At 40.4% G+C, this 22,737-nt stretch overlaps 1 protein-coding gene across 11 annotated transcripts in view; it reads left to right on the top strand.

The window, feature by feature from the left end:
• The first annotated feature begins 2,141 nt into the window (after positions 1-2,141).
• Positions 2,142-22,737, top strand: part of LOC129177840 (receptor-type tyrosine-protein phosphatase F) — a 243,955-nt gene continuing 223,359 nt past the window's right edge. For 8 of the 11 annotated variants that reach the window (XM_054769386.1, XM_054769382.1, XM_054769379.1 and 5 more), the window contains exon 1: positions 2,142-2,544. The gene's annotated coding sequence lies outside the window, so the exon portion shown is untranslated. The remainder of the gene's footprint in view (positions 2,545-22,737) is intronic. The other 3 variants (XM_054769389.1, XM_054769388.1, XM_054769383.1) reach the window with 1 other exon arrangement.

Here is a 22,737-nt window from a genome sequence, read left to right as displayed (position 1 = left end):
ATAAATCCCGTCATAAGGAGGATCTTTGAGTAGCGTTTTTTGTAGTAGGTGCTTAAAAACAGCAGAGCGCCCCTGTCATATAGATCATCTTTGACCTGCAAGAGGATCTTTGACAAGTATATTTGCAGTCGGTGCTTAAAAATAGCAGATGGCTTGTCATATAGAGGATCTTTTGACAAGTGTTTTTGTAGCTGATCCCTGAAGATAGCAGAGCATTCCTGTCATATACATCATCTTTGATGTATATGACGTACATCTACGTCATGGGCGTGCTGGTGTGTCAGCAGTGGATCCTGCGTATACCGACTCCATGGGCACAAGCCTGCCGTCAGGTCCCCACACTATCATCTCCAGCTCCTCCAGCGTATACCGTGCTGTCTTGACTTCCATTGTCTTGAAGATCAGCTGGGTCCAGTGAACGTAGTCCGTGAGGCCATCTTGTAGTAGGAGCATTCTGTCACAAACAGCTGTGGCAATGACCCCAAGATGCAGGGACGGGAACCCAGTGCAGGTAAATGTATTTTATTTAACTCAAAAGGAGAGCAGAAAAAAGGTAAACTTGCAGAACTCCTGGCAAAAACACACACCAAAGGCACGAGACAGCAACAAGCAAGCATCCAACAAATGAAGGCAAGACGCCACCTGCTGAATTAAATAACACACATTAGCGCCAGGTGTGCAAGAGCAGAAAAGGCGGCCGAAAATAGAACGGACAAAACAGGAAGGAAATACAAAATATGAGCATGGAACCGGAAATGAAGACATAAACTGACAAAAATGAACAAACTGTTGCTCAGGCTGACACGCAGGGCGTGACAAAATCCCGAAAAACTACAGAGCACTTCTGTCATTGAAAGGATCTTTGATGTGTGTTTTTGCAGCAGATCCATAAAAACGGTAAAAACAGCAGTGACTTGCAGGAGGATCTTTGACTTGCACTTTTGCAGTCGGTCCTTAAAAACAGCAGAGAAATCCCACCATAAAGAGGATGTTTGACTAGCGTCTAACACAAAAAATAACGGAGCACTTCAATCATATAGATCATCTTTGACTAGCATTTTTTTACAGTAGGTCCTTAAAACAGCAGAGCGAGCCCGATATCATATAGAGAGAATCTTCGACTTGTGTTTTTGCAGGAGGTGCTTAAAAAAAGCAGACCACTCCTGGAGTGGATCTTTGACAAGCGTTTTTGCCGCTGATCCCTGAAAACAAACTGTCAAAAAAAACAAAATATGCAGTAGTGGTCCCCAACCTGACCGGTTTGCGTTTCAGCAAACCTCGGGTGGACTGGTGGTTGGGAACCCCTGACACACAAGATCTTTGACTTGTGTTTTTTGCAGCCGTTGCTTAAAACAGCAGAGTAGTCCCTCTATAGAGGCTCTTTGACAAGGCTTTTTGCAGTTCATCCCTGAAAACAGCAGAGTGCCCCTGTCATATACTGTCGATCATCTTTGACAAGTGTATTTGCAGCAGATCCCTAAAAACAGCAGATCACTTCTGTCATGTAGAGGAGTTCTGATGAGTGTTTTTGCAGCAGCTCTCTAAAAACAGCAACGCAATCCTGTAATATCAGCCATCACTGACCTGCAGGAGGATCTTTGACTTGTGTTTTTCAGTAGGTCCTTTTAAAAACAGCGTATAATCCGATCATAGATACAATCTTTGACTAGCGCTTTTGCTGTTGGTGTTAAACAGCAGAGCTCATCGCCCTGCCATACATTGAAAATAAACTGTAAGATCATCACATCATCACTAAAGAGCTAAAACAGGAGAGCACTCCTGTTGCATAGAGGATCTTTGACAAGCGTTTTTTTTTGTTTTTTTTTTTGCAGCAGCCGCAGATTCTGACTCCTGCAGACTCCTGTGGTATAAATCATCTTTGACTATTGCATTTGCAGTCGGTCCGTAAAAATTGGCTCCTCTCACATAGAGGATCTTTGACTCGTGTTATTTTGGGAATAAGTCGTCAGTAACAGCAGAGCACATTGCCCTGCCATACATACATCATACAACAGCGTCACAAAAAATTGAGCAAAAGTGAGCTAGTTTGTTTTCCCGGCTGCAGGAGGCTGCCGAAGTTTACCGAGTAAAGCCGAACCCGCCCTCTCCCTCGCCCTCCCCCTCCTTCTGACAGAGCAGAGTGTGTCGTCTCCTCCGAGGAGCGTGACCGAGAAGTGGTGGGGGGGGGGAAGAGGACGGATTGGATTCCCTTCTTGCCCCGTGCTGCTGCTCCTTCCAGTCAAACAAGAAGATATCTTCTCAAGGCCGGAGATAAGAAGAATCATTTTAGTTTTGTTTCTGCTGGCTTTATTTGTGCCCAAACGTGGACGGAGATAGGGGCGCATCGCGCTGCCACGAATAGATCCACGCAGTCTCCCCGGACTTCCTGGATCGTTTTTTTGTGTGCACCCCTTCTTTTATTCCAACACCCTGGACTTGTGTCTTGTTTTGCCTTGTGAAGTGGATTTTCCGGCTGGTTCCCAAGTGAATTCGGAGGGCTTCGGGGCACAGAAATGCCAAAGGCAGCGACAAAGAGGAGACTCAGTAAGTGCTTTTTTCCTGATTGAACTTGCTGGATCTCCTGTCTTTTGTAGACAACTCGTGCTTTATTAATGTGTGGGTTGCAATGAGTTCCTGGGGAGGGTGGAAGTGTAAGAATGAGCGGATACCACGCTGGAGGTCAGCCCTGCATGACCGAGGCATTCGCCGGCTAATGGCGCTCCTCACCTCGCCTCGCACCCACCGTCGCCCCCTTGCTTGTTTTTGCACGCCAACTACTTGAAAAAGTCACTTCCTGGCGTTATTGTGCTACTCTCTCTCTCGGGGAACTGCGAGTTCTGAATCAACTCTGTTGCAACGAGGGACGAGAAGGAGTTATTAGCGTCGCTTTAAAGCTGCAAGGCTTTGCTGTTGAAGGGTTTGCGTTTCTGCAGTGATTGTTATAGTTTTGCCTCCTCATCTCATCCTTGATGCCTCTGAAAACATGCATGTTTGTCACCTTGATGTCATTCACCTGCCATGACGTCATTGTAGCTGCCAATGACAACAGGCTGCACCTGCCAATCATTATTACTAGTAGAATTATTATTTTAAAATGAATTTAATTGTGATTTGTATGCATTTATAGATTTTTTTTTTAAACGATATCCTGCAGCCTTCCCCAAGGCTTCATCCAATCTGGGAAAAAAGAAGGGAGGGTGGGAGGAAGGATGCACACTGGCTGATTTTAAGCATTGCATCATGCAGCTAAAGCAGCACAGCACTCTATTTGACACCATTGCTCTGCTGTTTTTAAGCATCTACTGCAAAAACGTGAGTCAAAGATCCTCTGTGTGACAGGATTGCTCTGCTGTTTTTAAGCATCTACTACAAAAACGTGAGTCAAATATCCGCTATGTGACAGGACTTCTCTGCTGTTTTTAAGCACCTACTGCAAAATGGCTAGTAAAAGATCCTCTATATGACAGGAGCGCATTGCTGTTTTTGTGGACCTACTTAAAAAACAGTAGTCAAAGATCATTTATATCACAGGATTGCTCTGCTGTTTTTAAGCAGTGCTGCAAAAATGCTAGTCAAAGATCCTTTGTATGACAGGATTGTTCTGTTGATTTTAAGCATCTACTGCAAAAACGCTAGTCAAAGATACAGATATAGACAATCTATATGACAGGAGAGCTTCGCTGTTTTTAAGCACCAACTTAAAAAGCACAAATCAAAATCCGGAACATTTGTTTTTAAGGATCTAATGCAAAAACGCTCATTAAAGATGCTCTATATGACAGGATTGCGCTACAGTTTTTAAACATCTACAGTCTTCTCTCGTAATACCATGGTTCGATTATTGCACCCTCGCTATATTGTTTTTTTTTGGAAATTAATGAATTAATGATGGCTCTTTTGTGGTAGACTGTGGTCTATTATTAGTCAAAACATATTGAAATGCAAGCACTGAAACAAAAAAAAATTAAACAACCCAAACAAGACATGAGAGGCAATAAAAATAAGAAATAGAATAAGAGTAAATAAACAAATAAATATGAGACAGATCACGTCAAATTTGTAGTGCAATAATGCATCATGAACAATAACCCTAGCTTGCACCTGATATAGCCAGCTATGGATGCAGAGTGAAAAAAGGTTCTCCTTCCATTCTATGTGGAAGAGGTAAGTTTGTGGTTCCTTACGATGTCCTTCTTCCCCACTCTGTTTGAAACCCTTTCTTAAGTTTAAAAGAAACAAATCTGACGCTATCTAGTTAGCTTGCTAGCTTGCTAGCTAGCAGCCGTCGTGAGTCCCTGTAGCATAATAGTTGCGCAATCCGCCGTAAACAATGAATAATAGGAGTGTAATGGTGACCATAGGGGTGTAATTTCATGTCTTCTCTAATAATGTTAAAAAAGTCTTCTATGCTCTAACTATCAAAATATTAAATTTATTAACATTGAATCCTGTATCATGGCAATTAATTTATCATGGTTGGGTCTGAAGCCAATTTACCGCTAGAAACGAGGGACGACTGTACTGCAAAACCACAAGTCAAAGATCCTCCATATGACAGGAGCACCTACTTCAAAAACGCCAGTAAAAGATCCTTTATAATCACAGGATTGCTCTGCTGTTTTTAAGCACTTACTGCACAAACGCTCATCAAAGATGATCTACATGACAGAAGCTCTGCTGCAAAAACGCTCGTCAAAGATCCTCGGTATGACAGGAGTGTTCTACCCTGTTTAACAAGCTACTGCTATAGTAAAAGATGCTCTTGCATGCATGCATGAATGACGATGGCAGTCTTTATTTCAAGGGTTGCTGGTTGAAGGACATGCTGAACAATGCACGGTCAATACTCCCATCTTTCCGATAGTCCTCCCTTGCCGAAAGGATAAAAGAGCGTGCACTTTACTTTCTGGCAATTGCATCAGAGGTTTCATGTGTTTCTTCCAACCTTCACTGATTTCAATTCAGGCTTCTTTGTTAACACACATAATTTCTCATGTTTGTTGTTGTTGACTGCACAAGGCCTCGGCTGCATGACGATGGCCCCCCACTAGTCACTCAGTCAAGTAGTTAGAAGGAAGACACACTGGCTATTTGGATGTTGTTATTCAGCGGTGGAATATTTCGGCATGCGATCCTCAATTGTGTTTGCAATTGTGATTTTTCTGATGTTGTTCTGCTTTAATGTTCCCACGCAGCGTTGGTCTAGACCAGGGGTAGGGAACCTATGGCTCGGGAGCCAGATGTGGCTCTTTTGATGACTGCATCTGGCTCTCAAACATGTCTTAACATGATAAAAATGTATTTTAGTTTTTTTTTTGTACGCTCACCTTTAAAGTACATTTAATGTACATTACAGTGTTAAAAATAATGCTCAAAATATAAAACTTTCTTATGCGTTTTAGTCCATCCATCCATTTTCTACCTCAATGTGGGGTGGCCAGTGCCAGCTGTCCTTCCGATATTTTCCGGGTCAGACACCAAAATTTGATTATGACTGGATAATGCGGTAGCCTACGCGCATCATTGAGATGTCAAGAAGTAGCTAATTCTGTAGAGCCGACCCTTTTGACGAAGAAGATGGTGAAAAGAAAAAGATACGGAGTACGGTGCAAAACCACGCAGCACCCGAAGTCGCATTAATGGTAAGAAGTATTTTATTTATTATTGGATAGCTTCAGTATAACAATGTTAATAAAAAGAATAACTTTAGAGACTTTAGAGGTCTTGCTTAAAAATGCCCACATTTAGTTGTATTCAATGTTAAAAAATATTATGTGGCTCTCCCGGAAATACATTTTAAAATATGTGGCTTTTATGGCTCTCTTAGCCAAAAAGGTTCCCGACCCCTGGTCTAGACTGTTTGTGGGCTGTTAATAGTTGGCCAAAAGTGGGTGTTGCAAGCTGAGGATGGCGGGATAGAAGCTGTCTGGTGATCAGGAGGTTACTAGTTTGACGACAACCCTGCTTGGCAGCCGCATGAATGTTTGTTATGGTGTAAACAATGACAGCAACAGACAGCAACAGGAAGAGACCATGAACTTTAAGCAAACATGCATGCAAATCCTGTGTTCCCACAGGGCTGCATTCTAACTGTGGTGGTGGTGGTGTGGGGGGGGGGTGATTACATCATTGTCTAATTTGCATAATTGGCCATGAGGCATGTGCATGCAGTTTTCCTCCCTCCCTCCACCCTCCAGACTAGTCCCATAATACTGGGTTTATGAGACAAATGGTGTATGGAATTGTTCACCACTCTGGGGTTCCAGTCAGAGATCACACACACACGCACACGCACACGCACACACACACACACACACACACACACACACACACACACACACACACAAACCGGAAGTGGAAATGACACTTTAATGAAGAATTTGTAATAGGTAGCACCAAATTGATCTGTGGCGGTCAAAATGAATCAGCGGCGGGTCGCCACAAACAGATGAATCAATGGGGAAACATGAAATCTATGTGATGTTATGGATCTGTGGTGTCCGTGAAAATGCACTGATCTTAAGACATTATTTTGACACGTTATTACAGATTGAACAGTTTCAAATTTCATTCTCATACTGAATATAGTGTCTGAGAATCTTCTATCAAAAGGTCTCGCAAAAGTCATATTTTGTTTTCTTGTCACGTTCCGACTTGTTTGTCATCGTCTAATTTTATTATTTTTAGTGTGGCCCTAGCACTTCAGTTGAAAGGGCTCTCCTTGTACTGTATGTGTTGAGTGTTGCAAAAGTAAATTTTTAATCGTTTTGCTTCTCCTATTTGCGTACTCATCGATGGAAGCTTTTGTACGATCCTGATTCTTTGATGGTATTTGTGTTATTTAGGTCAAACTATCTTGTTGGAAGAATCTTTGAGTTTTTTGCCGCGTTCATCTTTTGTTTGCTTTGAAATGAAAGACATGGCTGCTCCTGCATGTGTTGCTTGTTGACCTGAATCCTCGCCTGCTGCTTTGTGAAGGGTATTTCCTAGAAGGCTCGGTCTGGGGCCGGACGCCAGAGCATCTGCCTCAGCCTCCTCATCCGGGCTGGCGATTTCTGTCAGGGGCGGGACTGAGTCGGGCTATTTATGAGGTCCAGCTACTCAGCTGGCCACACGCTGAGAAACCACCAGGCGCGACCAACTCCCAGCGGACTTGCTTTCTTCTTGGCCATCCTGGTAAATTCTGGGTAATTTTAAGCCTCCAGCCCTCTAATGAGAGGTTTTGCCAGTGTGCTGGTTTGTGGTGGGTGGGAGGGGCCTCATTCGGCCATTGTCAGGGCGTTGGCGAAGAGAAACCGAGGACTCTTCCTAACCACATAAACTGGTTCAAACTAGCTAGAGAGAGTAAAAGTGGAAGAGAAAACTGGTATGCGGTCATCCCTCACCACACGCTTCATTCTATCACAGTTTTTCAAAATATATTAATTATTAAATCATCGCTGTTTTGTGGTTGACTATGACCTATTATTAGTCAAAAATATGCATGTTTGACCAAAATTCATGTATTTTTGGCCTAAATTAAGCATTTTCAAGCATAAAAATGACTAAATGAACTAAAGTACAAATACAAGGCATTATTACTACTACGGATATTACTACTAATCATTTACGTTGAGGCCGCACGGTGGTCTAGTGGTTAGCACGTTGGCCAACACAGTAACAGCTTGGAGATCGGGAACACCTGGGTTCGATTCTCCCCTGGGCATTTCTGTGTGGACTTTGCATGTTCTCACCGTGTGCGCGTGGGTTTTCTCCGGGTACTCCGGCTTCCTCCTACATTCCAAAAACATGCAGGTGAGGTTAATTGGTGACTCTAAATTGTCCGTGTGAATGGTTGTTTGTCTATATGTGTGCCCTGTGATTGGCTGGCATGCCCCCGCGACCCTAATGAGGAAGAAGCGGTATAGACAATGGAAATGAAAATTGGATGGATGGCATTTACGTTGATGTGTAGTTATGTAAAAAAATTGGGTCAAAATTGGGTTCACGACAACGAGACGAGATTTTAACATTAATGACAAAATATGACTGGGCAAACAAACTTTATTTAACTGAGCAAAGCAAAGCAATGCAGGTGTGTTTTGAAATGTTTATTGTGCCACAAATTGATACTCAAAGATATTGCCAACATTTTTTTAGACCAAATAAGCTAGTTATAATTTATAATAATAATAATAATAATAATAATAATAATAATAATATACTCACTGTTTTTCTCATCGACCTGTCTTTGTCTATTTACGTCAGGGTTGTCCAGCTGTCTTTTGATATTTATAATTAAAAAACATATATAATAATAAAAAATATAATATTTAAAGACAAGTCTTTGTGTTTTTATTGATTGTTATTATTAGGGTTGGGCGATATGGACCTTAGCATGAATCACAATATTTTTTAGATGTATCATGATATGACAATATAATAAAATTCAGTGGAGTCTTATATAAAAAGCTCCAAACCTTAATCCATATAATTAAATTAAGTAAGCGTACCTATGGCACTGTGTAGAGTGTCCAAAGCAAGTCTATTCCAATTGTTGAGGGCAGCCGCTTTCACATTAGATCCACTGTCAGCAGTTACTAGGGGTGGGAATCTCTGGCCACCTCACGATTCGGTGCAATTACATTTCAGAGGCCTGCGGTCCGATGATGAAACGATTATCGAGGCGTCTCGATGCATCTTTTTTTGTGATCAATAGTTTATAAAAAAAAATGTTATGCGTAACTTTTTCTATATATAATTTCTTTTTACTCACTGTGTACCACTGTAATGATCCACAATTAAAATAAACATGAAACAGAAGAAAAAAACAGATGAATTTACTTCAATTTTTTTAATAATTGGAAGGTTACATCGACTAACATATTTCCCATTGCACAGAACCGGCAGGAAAAGTAAAGTGCACCAGTAGCAGCATGTATAAAATGAACACAAACTTCAGCATATTTTGAATAACCAACATAAAAGTATCTGCAATTATTCATAAATACAGTAAATACTAAAGACTTTATTTCTGCAATGAGCCACATTCCACAGATGGCGACTAAGGCACACTTTGGACACACATGCATGTTTTGCCAGGAAGGCGAGCGTGTCCAAACTCTGCCTCCTTGGCGCTGTTGGTCGAGGGCTGTGTTACATTGTTGGGGGATAATTTTCACAGGTTTCAGATGTGCATTGCACAGCGTTACAGAAGTGGAGCGCCCCTCGTTCGGCGGATCACCTTTGTTGATGGCTTGTATTTAATTTCCGAATAAATGCATGATGCAAGAAACACTTATACGCGCACCCTTGCTAAATATAGCGACAATGTCGCTAAATGATCAGCACGGGTCTCTTCTATGTATGAGGTGTGCTACGAAACAGAACCGGTGTTCGCCGGTACGTGAAAGTTGTTGCTTAGCCAAATGAACTGAGCGTCTATGGAATCACTCGGTTGTTAAGGGTGGTATGAAGTATGAACATCTACGTGGGCTGATATGACAAATCTTTTAGTAAAAATGATCAAATGTAGAATTACTGCAGCTTTTGCCTGGACATCAACAAGTAGCAAGCAGCTGTGTAACTCCGATGGGAAAAAACACACACGTCACTCAAGTTAGGTTGGATTGCCAGGTGTGCCTCAATCACTTAATGTACACTTCCAATAATGCCTTGCATACTGCAACTTCCATATTATTGTATTATAATTCGTAGTAGCGATGCCATAGATAAAAGTCTGATTGGCTTCTGGCTGCCCTGTTCTCATGATACAGCTTTTCTCCAAATGAGAAATCTTGCCATGTTTTCATTCGCAAGATCTTACGAAATCCCTAGCAAAGACACATGTACAATAGATCGCAGATTGCAGTAGATTAGCTTTATGTTTACGCTAAAAAGACTACAGTTCTCATGATGTAAGCTTAGAGTGCAGGAAGTAGGTCCGAATTACACTCTACTACAATACATTTTGATGAAAGTCATGCAGCAGTTATGTTGATCTGACAACTTTAAGTAACTTTGATCAAATGTAGAATTACTGCAGCTTCTGTAGCTGTTGAACTATGATGAAAAAGTCACACGTTGCGAGCGAGTGACGCTGGGAACGCCGAGTGCGGGTAGGAGTAAAGCACTTAATGTGCGGTTCCAATTCTGCCTGGCGCACTGCTGCTTCTGCAGGTGGAAACATTTTGGACACCCCTGGTCTAGGGTATAACCAGTTACCAGTTACAAGCTTCATATTAATAGCTTCAGATTAAGAAAATAATAATTAGTTGCAGCCCTAGTATAATGTAAATCCAATTCATCTGTTCCAAATACTGAAAAATAATAACAAAATACTATTTGTAGAGAGTTATTATAGTTGTGGATGGAGAAAATAATGGAAAATACAAATACCATGGACATGAAATGGACATTTTATATCACTTTTAACTTTATTGAAGACTTGTTTACCACCTTTGTATTTTGCAATGATCTTCCAAGACTTTCATCTTTCAATCATGTCTTGCAGATTCAGATAGCGATTAAAAGCTATTCAGATTTTCTGCAGACATCAGAATATGTTATATCGATAGGGACGCCACACGATATTCTCCCGTTTAGCATCGCCATACATACACTGGATTTTTAACAATGCTCGTTCCTTAGCGTCAGCAGTGTAGCGGTTCAGTGATTTACTACGTCCGTCTGCGAGGATAATGTAGGAGCAATTTGACTTCTGATTGAAACCAGCTCGACCACTTCACAGACTCCACTGGTGGCATTATAAACCGTTTACACGGGGCTTCTTTATAGGATACCCCTGCAGTGAAGGGGGAAAGTGGAAACAGACGTGCATCCTAAAAATGTCCTGCGCTGCTGCGAGAGGCATCATTTTAAACCACAGCGAGTGTGATTGGATGTTTCTGACTTCCTAGCGTGTGTTGTTTCTGCTGAGTGCAGAGGTGAATGAGGGTGACATTGAAAGGTTAAGTGTTAATCAATTCTGTCTGTTTCTCATTAAAGCCTAGTTTTCTGTCTGCATGGTAGCTACCCCCCCATGGAACCAGTGTGTTTGTTTTGAAAGACAACATGCATATCGTCACTACTCAGAGCACTGAACTTTCAACCAGCACAATTCATCTAGGAGTTACGGAATGGACGTTTTGTTCTACGTGTAATCAAGTTTGCTCGTTACACTTGCCAGCAGAATCCAGTCATTTATGGATTAATGTGCTGATGATCAGGGTGTCGTAGTGAATTAGGAAAAGGGTGAGTCATTTTGGCATTGTTGTGGGAGGTATTAACCTGGTGCCTCTCAGGAATTACCTGAACTGGATTGTAAATAAAGAAAATGGAGGCAATGGCATGCCAGCAGGAAAGCATAGATTCAGGTTTTAAGTCTTAACTTTTAAGACTTAACTTATACTATATATATTTTAAAATTCCCTGTATATATATACCTTTTTACATTTTCAAACTCCCTGAAGAGAAAAAACTCAATTTCAATGCTCTGTGTTTCCTTGATATATGGTGAATTGACAATAAAGACTATCTCCTAACATCGAAATAACTACTGTTTGGGCAAAATTGTGCATAGTGTTTCATATTGCATCGTTATTACTTTTTATTAAGCATTTTTCACCAGTTTTAAATAATCTCAGAGGTTCCGGAATAATATATTGAAAGTGTGTTAGCCTTGCTGCCCAGAACCTGTTCTCATTAAAGGTGACCTTTTGGAGGTTGTTCACACCTATAAATACCTGGGAGTGCACCTGGATGATAAAGTGGACTGGACTGGACTGGACTGCCAACATAGATGCTCTGTGCAGGAAAGGGCAGAGCTGTCTCTACTTCTTCAGAAGGCTGGCATCCTTCAACGTATGCGAGAAGCTGCTACAGATCTTCTACTAGACTGTGGTAGCTAGTGCCCTCCTGTATGCAGTAGTGTGCTGGGGGAGCAGCCTCAAGAAGAAGGACGCCACACACCTGGACAAACTGGTGAGGGTGGCAGGATCTGTCATTGGCGGGACAGCCTGACATCTGTGGCAGCGCAAAGGAGATTGAGGATGCTTCTTTCCATCATGGACAACCAGCATCATCCAACACACATCATCATCTCCCGACAGAAGAGCAGTTTCAGTGGCAGATTACTATCACTGCCCTGCTCAACCGAAAGACTGAGCAGATCATTCAGGGGCGGCATGGCACAGGTGGTAGAGTGGTCGCCTCCAAGATATTGAAGATACTGAACTCCCAGTTGCCCCTGATGCTGCGTCATCAGTAGGTAAATGTGCTAACAGTGTCAAAGCGCTTTGAGTGCCTTGGAGGTGGAAAAGGGCTATACAAGTGAAAGACCATTTACCATTCCTCCCCCACACCATGCGGCTTTTCAACACAACAGAGGGGGAGCGATAAAAACATAACCAGGACTGGACTTACTCCCTTATCATGAATAATTGGTATTATGTATTATTATGCACCTTTATCCACTTTTTACATAAGTGGTGCCTCAGTTTTCGTGATTAAACCAAATCGCATGAAAAATGCATCCATTTTTCCAATAGGAAACATATATATCCAGTTATCACCTAAAAATGTTAAATACGATACATTTTATCAAAAGTAATTATAGTTTTACATGCAAAAAACATGTGAAAGGAAATAAATGAAAATTTAACCTCACGTTTACCGTGATTGAAGACTCTTGTTGGTGGGGATTGACGAAGGGTAAAATGCAACATTGTTTTGCGCAGTATTGTACAATAGCCAAGAAAGTTTTTGAGAACCGAGCAAACATTTTCCTCTAAAGCCAAATCGTACAAAAACTGGGGCGTTCAAAAAACGAAGATAACTTTGCACTTGTCCAACGTAATAGATGCCATCTATTACACATACAACATAGTAACATTGAGGAGTGGGACAGGTGGACACAAACGTTAGCAAGATTAGCAATGTTAGTGCTAACATTACATATTTTAACAGCAATGCTAGGTTAGCCTATTCACTGAAGAAAAACTAATTGATCAAACTTACAGCTCCCACGTCTGTAGCTGACTGACAGATAGTCGGCAGAGCTCCAGGTTTTTATTTTAAGATGTGCAGCGATGCCTGCTTTTTTTAACTCAACTTTAAAAGCAGCTCACCTGTTCTCTCAAAGGTGGAGCATACAAGATTTTTTCTTAGGTTTGGTGTTCATAAATACTGTTAGAACATGAATAAAGAGTCACTTTTGTATAATTGGAGATAGCATTCACAGTCTCCTGTGAAACACTACTAACAAATACAATTAATGACGCCTGCTTTTGTGTTCTCGCAGCACAAAAACACATTTCCATTCAGTAGCCTTCAACTGGGAGTGCTCGGTCTGATAAATGCGAATGAATCCAAACTATTTACTCGGTGTCTTTTGAACACTGGTGCGCTTGTTTACCTTGAGTGATCCCGCTTGTTTTTGATACCAAACGTAATTGCTTCTTTTTTGCCACGCTGTTAAAAGAGCCTCTTTTGTTTTGCGCTACCCCGCAGAGAAACCACTTGTGATGAGACAGAATATGCAGTGCGAATCTGTTGGCTCTCCTACATACTTTACTGTATATTTATAGTTTTTAAACTCTTTTCACGAAGAGTAAAACGTATTAAGGATTCATTGAAAATTGTTTTTTTGACAGAGCTTATAAAATAATGATATTAAATGAAAAAAATGTGCACAGTAATGCATAACTGTGAATTTTATGACTCATTAAAGGGCAGACACCCTTGTGTCCCTGTGAATTGCTGAGTCAGTAAAAAGGAGCGCTCATTTTTCAGACAGCACACTGGTGAATATCGTTGGTTCCGTTGCTCGGCGTCAACCAGCTCTTTTTAAGTTGCCGCCTAATTAGACGCTGCACACACACGCGCGCACACACACACACACACACACACACACACACACACCTGGATGGATGCTGAATATCACATAAGGTCAAACAGGCCGCCGTCTTTATCAGGCTGGGCTTAAATGCCACGCTCAACCTTCATCAAACATGCAAGAGGAAAGGGAACAACGACACATGCGCGCACACACACAAGCGATGCAGATTAAATGTTGTCTGTGGTGAGCAATGAGCCGATTGTCACACGACGCTCAGGCCCGGATTCTCCATTTTCATTAGTGGCACGCTACATTAGCCACACCTCGCAGCGAATCAATGCGTTGAGATGTGTCTTTCCAGCGTTTCCTTTCATCATTTGCCACTTTTCTGACAGATAAAATGACCCATAATCTCTGTGCTTACACTTGCAGCGTCGCAGTCACGCACGTAGCGTCCTGCCTCTGCCTTTCAGTTTCATCCAAAAACTGCTTTGTTGATGATTTTGTAAATAATGTGGAATTTCATTGAGCTGATGATTGTAACAATGACTAGTTGCGTGTGGATGCAATGGAGTCAAAATGTGAAATGTAATACTTGTAATGCCTGTGCTACCAGCAGAGGTGCTGTTGATTCAGGTTCCATGAGTTCAACATATTGGTGCTATGGCACAAACTCCTCCGAGCAGCGTTATTACCGCGCTGGCATCAAAACCGGAGTTCAGAACATTCAGCAAAACAGGCTGCCCAAACAGACTGCCGTTCAAAGTCAAGATAGGAAGTAAACAAAGACAAATACTCCATTACCGTACATGACTCCAGCACAGACTGGTGGAAAGTGATTGGGCTGAGGTTCCCTAGGCTGCAGAGGTTAGCTCATGAATACATTTCATACCGTAAATCGCTGTTTTTTTTATTAGCCCGCGGCACATTCCAGAAATATGATTTAACAAGAACCCAATTTATAACTATTTATAAATCAATCATTTGACAAGAATAAAATCTAAATATTAAGGAAACTTGTTATATAACAAGAAGAAGTCATAATATTATTATATCATTGGTAGCATAATGTCAAACAAAACAATGAATAAAGTTGAATATTATGAGAATAAACTCGGAATATTATGCAGAAAATAATGTCATTTTAGTTGCATACAGTCGAAACATTAATGAAAACATAAACATTTTTTAGAAGTGGTAATACCATGAGAAACAAACAAAACAAAATAAAGTTGTAATTTTTAGAAAATTAGGTTGGGGAGAAAATTATAATATTATGGGAATAAAGTCATAATATTACAAAAAGAAAATTTACTAAGGTTATTTAAGAAGGAAGTTGAAATATTTGTAAAATATGCCGTAAATAAAAAGGTTTGGACATCCCTTCCGTAAATGCTTGGGTGTTTTTTTTGGTGATGACTAGCCACAATAATGAATTCAGTTGAGCTTGTTGTGTTAGGCTGTTGTTAGGTACACAATTTGAATGATACAGAGCATAGTGTACACGTTTTGTTACGAAATACTTTCTACGATTCTACTTTGGCGACTATGTGTCTGTAAGTAATGTGCAACTATAATGATATTATACCTGTGTCGATTGAGAAATTTATTTGTAGGCCTGTCACGGTAACCAATTAATTGCATTAAATAAAAATGAAATTGATAATTTTGCTGGCCTTGATATATTGACATGTGCATGCGTGTTTGTTTAATAATATAATAATGTTGACAAAAACATCGTTTATCGGCAATAATTTGTGGGACAATTATGATCCAGCAGAATTTGTTATTGTGACAGGCCTATGTATTTTAGCAGTGTTCTTTCATTACGACACTAATTATGTCTATCTGGTAGCTGCTGTGTCAGCCACTGACTAACAAAATACACACATATGATTTTCATTTATTTGTGAATCCAAAATGAGGTTTTGGTGTTAAAATACGTCTTTTTGATATGTGTCCACCTACCAAGATTGCGTCCAGGCGTCATGTCACATATTAAGTGTCTTCTTCCAGAACATTCTGACATTTATTAAACAGATACGTTTTTATTGTATCCATATACATTTACTTTTTAAATCCACAATCCTTATGTGAGACATGAACACAGGTTTTTGTCTTTCTGCGTGTTTTTTAAAATGTTTTTTATGGTTTTATATACATGCTGTAACCAAGTAGTAACAGGTACATTCATGACAAAATGGAATACTTACAATATTTTGTTGTATTTTGGTCCTTTTAAGCATTACCAGAACTTCCTTCCTGCGCGCATAGATTATACCAGTGGCACTATGAGTGTGGCGCTGATGCGCTTTGGGCGATTGTGTGGTGAAGCTAGTCGCTAGCCAGCTAGTTGCTAGCCGGTGTAGTGTGACAAGGTGTCAGTATGCCAGTAATGTAGTTCGACGTAAAAATGTTAATAATAATGATAACAATGTCGCTGTAGCTTGGTTAATATGCATGTCACATTATATGTAAATGGAGTGTTCTTGGCGCTTTTTGGAGCGTTAGATGAATATGTGTTTTCCATTAGGTGCATTCTTAGCTGAATCTTTTTAGCTGTTTTTATAACTTTAGAATGCACAGAAAAGAAAGAAGTGTTCATGTCTCGCATAAGGATTGTGGATGATTCCAAAAAAAGTGCAGTTTTACCTTTAAAATTTGACTAATTTCAGCTTGTGTTTCTTTAGTTTGTGTCCTTGTTGGTGTAAACATTATAAACATTGCCCCCTCCCTCTGGCTTGGTCTTCTTCTGTGAATTTAATGCTGGCACTCCTAAAAGAAAATTCTGATGATAGTTCCATCATAAATCAACATGACTGATACAACTGATACTCCGGAGCGAATTATGTTCCGGAAAATACGGTAGTTGCTTTTGTACACTCTGTGGAGAAATGAATAGAGGGTATATTGCAGCATTTGTCAGTATACTAGCCTTTATTTAACTCTGCCCTTTTCTGTTCCCACCTCTAGTCCTGGCCGTCGACAGTTATATTTTACAATATCAAGAAGGCAGATAATGGGAGGCTCACTTTTTGTGCTCCGTCAAGTGTACAAATCATTCTGACAGTGAGGAATTAGATTGGAGTATCACAGAACTTTGTCAGGGCTTTCCTGACTGGCAGCTGAAACCAACGTCGTCCGAGCAGTCGACCATCGTGATGATCATTTTAACGTTCGGCACATAAGCGAGAATTGACGCCGGTGGTGTTGATTGCCCAGAGTGAATCACCATAGGCAAAAGTGCGCACCTTGCAGTCTTATCTGGCCCCGCTGATGCAGCAGATGAAAAGGATTTTTTAGGGGAGTGGGAGTGCTTGGCAGCGAGGAGGCAGGATGACAGCTCCTCGCACCGAGGGCCTTGGCTCTGAGCACCTTAGTGTGTCCCTCCTGACAGCGTTGTGATGCCGTCAGAGATCATTACCGCTGACAGCATCACGTCATGTCACACTGCAGCTCACGGTCGAGCGATGAATCAGACCAGTAGAGACGAGCTTGTTTACGTCAGTCGAGCCCCCCATGATTTCTACACATAAGCTCACCTATATTGTTGATTTTTCTACATGCATTGTGGCTGTCATGAATACCAGACTAAAAATCTTCTACAGCTACTTGAGATGTTTTTCAAGCGCACATGATTTACTTAAACCCCAAAGACTGACACAAGTGAAGACGAGTGACTCTCATAAAAGGTGTATCATGCAATAATTCACTGACTTAATTAGGGGATGAGCTGCACTTTTCAAGTAGTTGTGAGAACTTTTGTGCATAAGAATGTATGTTGACATCAATTTGCTGTTTGTTTGTCAGCAGGATTACACAAAAACTGCTTAGGCAAATCCCTGCAACGTTATAGGCATGTCCTCAGGGAGAACCCGTTAAAGTTGTCCTTAAAAGGTGCCATGCCATGTTACAGTAGTTTTCACAAATGTAAATATGTCTCAGAGAGATAGGGTATTGGAAGTGTGCCGTCTAAAATCTAGCCTTGATGCTAACATTACATTTTAACAGCAACATCATGCTAGGTTAGCCTGGTCGCTGAAGAAAAACAAAATTATCAAACTTACAGCTTCCATGTCTGTAGCTGACGGATGGATAGTTGGTACATTAAGATGTAATGAAATGTAATGAAGCCTGTTTTTTGGTTTGTTTGTTTTTTTACACAAAGTGGTGGGCTTATCTAGCTAGGGGCTGGTCAGAGGCCGTATCTTGCTTATGAAGGAGGAGGTTTTTCCTTCATGATGTCATGAAAAGCTACAACTTCAATAGCACTCTACCTGCAAAGTACCATCTAAAAAAATAAAATACAGTTTTCTATGAAAAAACTACAATTGTTATGTGCTGCCTGTTTTTCCATGACTTATTAATCATTGTCAACAGATAAGGCAGAAATTCAAAACACTTTTCAGTGACCTGGCTTTTCTCTCCCATTCTTATCTTTTCACAGCATGAAGTAATAATAAGCCACTGAACTGGCTTTGAATAGAGGGGCCACGCAGTGACTGAAGTCTTTTTTTTCTCTTATATCATTTTAAATACTGCCTTCTCTACTACAAATGACACACAGTTGGCACATTACTAGCGTATTCTTTGGACTTGATGGTACAAGGTGACGCGACACACAAGCGGGAAGCTGGAATATTGTGGAACGATCCTTATGGAGCTAAAAAAAAAATAAATTAAAATGAACAGTTACTGGAGTATCACAGCATGGCATTACGGGGCAGTTATAAATTGAATTTATAGTATTGTTAACATTTATACACCCTGGCTTAACCACTTCAGTTCTGTTGTGTTACGTCTTGTCTTTGTTGTTTTCCATGGCGAGCACCACATATAACATTTACAGCCAAAGCTAACATGTTGTTTTGAAACAAAATATATGGTACACGCTTTCAAAATTGGATTTTTTTCAGTAGGGGTTAGGGTTAGATAACTGCCTTGTGATATAGTCAAGCGTCTATTACGTGAAAACCTTAACCAGTTTTATGATATACAGTATTGGCTGTCTTACCGATGTCCGATATACCTATACTTTACAGCACTTTATTACCAATATCATATCTTATTGGCAGACGTATGTCACTATATAAACCGATATCTCATTTTAATGCCAATCTTTATCCCTAGGTTTATGTTTTGTATTTTGTATCCAAAATAAACATGAGGTATGTACCAAATGGTGATTCCATTCCAATTCCATTAATCATCAGGGACATAGGGTTAGGGTTAGGGTTTGATCCTTGAAAGTAGTTAAGTCAACATTTCCTCATAAAATTTTGGTCAGCTGTCCCCCAGAGTCAGGCTGGTATAGATTCCCTGTACTCATAAATATGGTGATTGGTGTCAAACATATCTTCACCCCGTACTAATGCGCTTTTATGCCTTGAACATGGAATGTAATTTTTGGCTGCTGGGGTGTCAAAACGCATGAAATTTGATTTGACAAAGTGTGTGTAGGTATCTACCCTACTTGGCGACATTTCTTCATGACATTCATACTGAGCTTCCAGTTTGGCGCACTTCTATTTCTACCTTTCTCTGAGCAAACGTCTTGGGTTCTATTTGTTGTCTGCACATTATACCAATATGGACATCACTAATATGCAAGCTTCCTCATAAGTACGTAATACACTGGAATACCCTTGTACTGTTTGTGTAGCACAGGCATCTTTGAAGTACACTGAAGTTTATACTGTTTTATATTAAGCAGAACAGATTTGTACAAAAAAGATATTACAATTATTTTATTTTGTTAATTGTGTTATTTTTAACAAAAATATATACAATATTATTAAACAATTAATGTCCCATGTATTAGTATTACTCTTAAAAACAGGCATCAAATTAAATTAAGGTTTGTGTCAAATAATACATTTGTTTCACACAAATAAAGGCAAAAAAAAAAGAAAGGCGGGTTGTTTGGCTTTGCCTACAAGGTTTATTTTTTACAGAAGTTGGCAACCCTACAAGTTCATTTACAGGTTTTATTGTATTATCATTGAATATCTTTTGTTGCTGACAAACTTCAGCCCAGTAGTTTGTTAGGCTTTCGGCGAATGCCGGAACTAGGACCCCAACATGCGTGAGTCGAGTAGGTGTAACAGTATTTATTACACACAGTGATATGGTGGCAAAAGATACAAAGCAAAAGGCAAGGAAAAAGTCCAACACAAAACCACCCGGAATACTCACGGGGACAAAGGCACAAACTTAGGGAGCTACCAAAAACACGGCAGAGAAACAAGCAAAAGACAAAACTCAAAAGCACTGCTGAGAACTAAGCAGGCGAGGCAAAATCAGGAAAGTACGCACACTGCTGGAAAAAACGCTAAGCAGGGGTACAGTAAACAACATACGGCTGAGACAAAGCTACGTACGCACACTGCTGGAAAAAAACGCTAAGCAGGGGTACAGCAAACAGCATACAGCTGAGACAAAGCTACGTAAGCACAAGCAGAAGAGAATGCTGGAGTGAGCCGGGAATGACGGAAGTCTGGCAACAATCTGGCGACGAGTGGAGGTGAGCTTGCTGCTTATGAAGAGTCGCCAGATGGGTTGCAGGTGCGTCAATTAGCTCGTGGGTGGCAGGAGCGGTGCGCTGCAACATAAAGCAGAGAGGGGGCAGCAACACAGCTACTGAACGTGATATAGTTGACAGTAACAGTTGGCATTTATAGAGTATTGATCAGTAATACAGTGAAAATGAAATGAAATGCGAATATTTACTTTGTAAGTCGATTTTGGTGATTTTTCTGCTTGCACTCCTCAAATTTTAAATCAGGGGCCACTGTGTTCCTACTAAGAACAAGTTAGTGTGGAGCCCTGCACTTACACATTTGTGGCCATTTTAGATGTTAGTTTATCACACCTTTTTACATGTTGGAGGGCTGCGGACTTGCACAGTGTTGCAGTTTCAGTCAACCCGTTCTGGGATGCTGATGGATAGGGGTGTCACGATTCATTTTAATAACTATTCGATTCATATCACGATTCAGTAACTTTTTAGCCAAAAATCAAAGCTGTGTGACTGCGATGTAAATACTTGGATAGTGGACGGTACAAGTCAAGTTTCCTAGATTCCCCTTGTTTTTGTAAGGGAATAAATGATCAATGAGTACAAAACAATATTTAAACAGACAATACTAAATCAGGATGAACAGATGGTGGTATAGCTTGCCATGATTAATTATTTACTTTAAATAGTGCAAATCCAAACCTACACTTTGAACCCAAATATGAGGTACATTATGCAAATTCCTCAGCAAATGAATGTGACATGGTATCTTCAATTAGGAGTTGAAACTTTCTCACCAATGGCAGCACAGGCTTTTTTTGTGCCGATAATCCTCATGATCAGAGCAGCCATTTAGCAAGAATACACAAATGACAGAAATTTTGCAGCACACATACAGTATGTGTTTTGACCTGGGCATGCCACGCTAGATGATGACGTCACTAAGCGTCACTGCTACAGGACCGTAATGTACCGTCTCGAGGCGTACAAAATGTCCTTACTTTGCATATTGTCCCCATAAATGTCACTTAAAAGGATTTTCAAATAAGGACAGGTGAGTTAAATATGAATACTGTATGACGTGATTCAACTGACCAAAAGAAGGTAGATACATACATACTTCATTACCGTAATCGAGCAGCTCTCCAATAATCATAAGAAAGTCTTAATAAACAATCAAGGCAAAACAGGCAAGATAAGAAAAGAAAAATAGGAAAACACTACAACTCCCATGACCACCACCCACATGGTGGTAGAGGCGTCACAAAAAAAGCAAAGAAAAAGCTAAGCTCAGTAATTAATCTTTTAGATGCTCACAGAGTTGAAATCTCATAATTTGGCGTTTTGGCGTGGATTTAGAGGCATATTTTTGGATTATTATTTTAAAAATGGAGAATTTAGGCCTTGGGGTGAATTTGAATGTTGAGGTTTGCGTTTCTGTATAAAAGATGCAACAAAGTGTCTCCCTTTGCATTTAAAAGTAGACACACTAAGAACAAGACAGTGCTATTTAGAGCAATGGTGTCTTTCAGCTTGCCTTTTTGCATCTTCATCACTTAATGCACATGTGTAAATGAATGTACGCAGCCTTGGTCTACTTTTCACTGTGTTAAAGCCGTGCAGTATTCTCCTTTTTTATGTCCACTGAGTGACTGTGTTAAGCAGCCTTATTTTCTTTAGTTTTGAGTCATTGTTCTGACGTATTCGTCTGCCTACCAAAAAGAACCAGAGGGACCTTACAGACATAGCAAGGTGCGATCCATGCTGCTCTAAAAGGCTAATGATTCATGAGACTGCCCCTCCCCTCCCCATCCCTGGGGCTGAAAGGAATAGCTGGCATTATCGTCTGCAAATAGCTTTCAAAATGCTTCCAGCAACGTTGACCAAGGCACTGATTTATAGCTGGAGATGATGCTGCTGGTCACTTAGGTTTTCTTTACGTATTGCTTCCCGCCCCCACCCTCACCCTTCTCTTATGTACACAAACTCAACATATAGTGTGTACTTACAGCCACCTATACCACAATGCTCACAATCTATGTATCTTCAATTTAAGCTTCCTTCTGTGAGGTATTTGGAACAACAGAAGATAGAAAGAACCTCATTTATGATGCTGAAGTTGTTGCCTGATAGAAGTAGACCATTTTTCGTAATACATCAAGCTGAGGAACGTGCAATTTTTTGTTTCTATATATAGATGTGAGCCTTATCCTTTGCTGCTTCAACTTCGAATGCTTTCCTTTTATCTCCAACCTAAAGAGAAAACAATTTTCCCCTGAAATAGTGAAGTTTGGGATTTAGGGCACATGTGGATGAGTTTTTGCTTCTTTCAGCGTAGATTTGTGTTGGAATTTTGAGTTGTGTCTCTGCTGGTCATGTGGAAAAAAAAACAACATCCAATAGG

This window comes from Dunckerocampus dactyliophorus, chromosome 2 (assembly GCF_027744805.1).
Source record: "Dunckerocampus dactyliophorus isolate RoL2022-P2 chromosome 2, RoL_Ddac_1.1, whole genome shotgun sequence".
In the NCBI taxonomy this organism is placed as follows: domain Eukaryota; kingdom Metazoa; phylum Chordata; class Actinopteri; order Syngnathiformes; family Syngnathidae; genus Dunckerocampus; species Dunckerocampus dactyliophorus.
The sequence above is the reverse complement of the archived record's forward strand: the minus strand, read 5'-3'. Positions and strand labels throughout refer to the sequence as shown.